At 33.2% G+C, this 3972-nt stretch overlaps 1 long non-coding RNA gene across 1 annotated transcript; it reads left to right on the top strand.

The window, feature by feature from the left end:
• The first annotated feature begins 244 nt into the window (after positions 1–244).
• Positions 245–1388, top strand: LOC110699892. Its single transcript, XR_002507006.1, has 2 exons — positions 245–704; positions 1170–1388. It is a non-coding gene; the product is annotated as an uncharacterized LOC110699892 (long non-coding RNA).
• The last annotated feature ends 2584 nt before the right edge of the window (positions 1389–3972 follow it).

Here is a 3972-nt window from a genome sequence, read left to right as displayed (position 1 = left end):
ACAAAGTCACAATTAATCAATAAGGGTCACAAAACAATCTGGGTTGATTGAATAGTGAGTTAAACAAATCAAGTGAATTAGGATATAATTGAGCAGATTAAAAAGAACTAGGTTTATTAGGTCATATTGTACGTATAAAAACTTATGACTCATACATGAATTCAAATCAAATGACTTAGGTTACGACTCATACACGAATTCAAATCAGATCACTAGTAGAAAAATACAAATAGGCAGCCCCCAATTGGCACCGGTTCAGACCAAACCGGTGCCAAAAACCGGCCTAAAATTGGGCGGGGATTTAGACCAAGAACAATGGCACCGGTTCAGATCAAACCGGTGCCAAAAATAACAAGGCCACCGGTTTGAACCGGTGCCACTGAACCGGTGCTACAAAAAAAAAAACCCGGATTGTTTATTTATAAACCCTAACATCCTTATCTCTCCTCTTAGCTTCTCTCTCCTCTCTTTATCCTCCAAGGCTCCAACTGAGCGCCTCTCCTCCTTCTCCTCCAACTGAGCGCCTCTCCTCCTCTCTCCTCTCTTTCTCCTCTCAGCTTTCCGACCTCTGTTCTCTGTCTCTCTCCCCTCTCTGTCCTCTTCTTCTGACCTGAAAACTACATCTAAGCCCGGCTTCGTCCCTCTCGCAGTAGGTGCTTCTTGCTCGCCTCGCTCTTGTGACATGCATGCTATCTTAGAGTGAGGTAATTGATCTTGGAATTATTCGATCTTGGAATTAATTGATCTTGGAATTATTTGGGTTAATTGATTTTGTCATTTTTTGCACTTAATTGATTTTTCGAAATTTCTGGGTGTAATTGATTTTCGAAAGTTTTGGGGTTAAGTGATTTTCTGGGTTTGCTGGGTTTAATCGATTGCTGGGTTTGCTTCTTGGTTTAATTGATTTTCTGGGTTTAATCGATTTTCTGAATTCTGGGGTTAATTGAATTTCTGGGGTTAATCGATTTTCTGAATTCTGGGATTAATCGATTAATTCAGAAAACCCTGCAAAATTCTGGGGTAACCTAATTTTGCTGGGTTTAATCGATTGTTAGGTTTGATTTTGGGTTAATTGATTTTCTCGTTCATGCATTAGTTTTCTCGGTTTGCTTCTCGTTTTTTTTTTTTTTTTTTTAGTTTTAATAATTTCTGGGTTTTAATTTATGCAGGTGTTAATTCAAGCAACAAGGATTCAAGATTTCGATTTTGGAATATTATTTTGATGTTGTAAATTTTTTTTTTTTTTTATTGTTTTACAATTTCAATTTCTGAGTTAATTATAATTAATTGTAATTTTTTTTTTGTTTTGTATGGTACAATAACAATTTACTTGTTGAATTACCATTGTTTTGATGTTGAATATAACAATTTCAAGAATCCTTATTTCACCATTTATTTTTGTTTGGTTCGTATTTCATGTTTGTTTGTATATTATTTTTATTATTATTGCAAGAAAAAAGTTTAAAAAAAAAATACCAAAAAGGCGCCGGTTAACCGGTGCCTAAAACAACTACCACTAACAAAAAATATTCCGCGAAATTATTTAAGGCACCGGTTAATCGGTGCCAAAACCGGTTTATGGCACCAGTTTTGAACCGGTGCCAAATAGGGGGTTTTTGGCACCCCTCAAATAGGCAGCGGTTCAAACCGGTGCCTTAGACCGGGTTTGAACCGCTCCCTAATGCGTTTTTTTCTACTAGTGGATCAACTTAAAATCGAGTTATGAGTTAAACAAGTTAGGTTGAATAGGTAACGGAAATTAGAACAAGTTGAAATTTGGTTCCAGTCACAAATATGCTCGGTTAATTAATATGAGTTATAAATAAGTTGGGTTAATCGAATAATGAGTGGAAACGAGTCAATTGACTCAAGTCATAATCAAGTCGGGTCATATAGATAATGGACTTATCAGGTAATAAAATATTAAAATCTATTAAACATATCAAAATTGAATAAAGGTTTAAAGACTTTAAACAAATTACATTGATCGAGTAATGAATTAGAACGAATTGAGTTGTAAACTTGCAATTGGTCAGGTTTTAAACACGTTATATACCTATAGTAAAAATTATAATTTATACTTTAATTTTATTAGTTGTAGACTTGAATTTATATTTTGTTTTAACTAGCAAGTTAGTAAGTTACTAATAACAGTAAGCTAGTAATAGTTAGTTAGTTAGTTAGTTAGTAAGTTATAATCTCTTTAATAGTATTAACTATTGAGTTATAATTCTCATTGACCACTCGATAAAATCACGGATCAAAATCCATACCCCTAATCAAAACACCCTCACAACCGCTGATTAAACCCATCTTTAATCCAATGGCCTTATTCATCTTCCCAAAATACCTGTCAAACAAAAAAAAAAAAAAAACCTTCCCAAAATCACCGATAATGAAACCTAATCAAAATCGGCAAACTTCAACTCTGCTTCAATTTTTTTCATTCAAACCCTATAATCACGGTCATAACCGGTTACAGGTTGTAAACGGTTCGATCGTAACCGGTTACGGGTTGTAAACGGTTCGGTCATAACCGGTTACGGATTATAAACAGTTCAGGTTAATCGGGTTTTTGTCGGATTTTAACAGTTTCGGTTTACACTAGGTCGGGTTACTATTGGGTTCGGCAGTACTCAGTTCGGATTGTTCTCGGTTTCGGGTTGCATCGGTTCCCTTGAAAACGGGTACGGTTTCTTAACAGTTTTTCAAACATTTGGATCGGTTCAGTTTCAGGTTTTAAAAAATCGGGTCGGGTTAGTTTAGGTTATAACATAACGGGTTGTTAACAGTTTGGTTCCTTTTCGGAACAGTTCAGAGTCACCAGTTCGGGTCGATTTTTGAGAGCTCTAGTTAATCGCTATCTTAGAAATTGTATTTGTATGATTTATTTTAGGTGAAGGTTTACTATGTACATCGTAATATTTTGGTTTATTGATTTGTGTGAACTTTGTATCGAATTTGTGTGTTATGATTTAAATAATAAAATTATATTATTGGATTTTAATACATGTATTATATTTGTTTTCATTGAAGGATTACTTCACTGTTTTCTCTAATCAAAGATGTCGAACCATGAAGTCAATCATGCTGAGTATAATTTTTATATCTTTCCTTTAATATGTCTATTATTGGTTAATTGAGTTGGATCTTTTATCCTTATGTTAGTATGGGGTTTTGACTGAATCAAAGCAAATCAATATGAGCACTTCAACTAGTATTAATGTTTTATTCGCCTCTTACATTATGTTGGTTACAAACAAGATGTCTATTAGTAAACCAACATAGGTAAATCTATATGTTAATTAGTAATTACATAAATCCCAAAAAAAATGGTTACTTATAGCCATTTTTTTTCCAATCGTGATCTTGTTGCATATAAGATTTGTCTCCTATAAACAATATGTAGGATTGGATAAGGGTCTATTAACATTTAAAATAAGGTAGTATTTATATTATAATGTGCCACGATTATTAATGTGAAGACCTATGTGTAAGTGGTTGATATGTATTTCTGACCTTGATGCTTTGCTTGGTTAATGGTTATCCTTGACTAATGATCTTACTTTGTTCAATCGATCCCTTGATTTTAGGAATTGCTATTATTTGAACATATCTTTTAGTATATTTAATACTTTACCATTGTATACAAATAGGTGCAGCATATAAATAGCATGATCCTCTAAGCTAGCATCTACATGAGTTGAAATACCATATACTTGTATACTTCGTATTATCTAGCTCATTAAATATTTTGCTATGGTGAAACTTATATTTTTCCTACGAGTAAGTGGTCAAAAATCAAGAACTGGATGTGTATGAGCTCTTATAAGGATTAAAGTATGGGGAATATACGAAGAATGATCTACTTGTAATCCTTTGAATCTCATAAAATTAAATATACTTTTATGATTTTGATAATTTTTATATATATGATGTCATATTTTTATTGGCCACATGAATGTTTGTCCA

The sequence above is a fragment of the Chenopodium quinoa genome, unplaced genomic scaffold (assembly GCF_001683475.1).
Source record: "Chenopodium quinoa cultivar QQ74 unplaced genomic scaffold, ASM168347v1, whole genome shotgun sequence".
Taxonomy (NCBI): Eukaryota; Viridiplantae; Streptophyta; class Magnoliopsida; order Caryophyllales; family Amaranthaceae; genus Chenopodium; species Chenopodium quinoa.
Note: the sequence above shows the minus strand (reverse complement) of the source record. Positions and strands in the feature narration are given on the sequence as shown.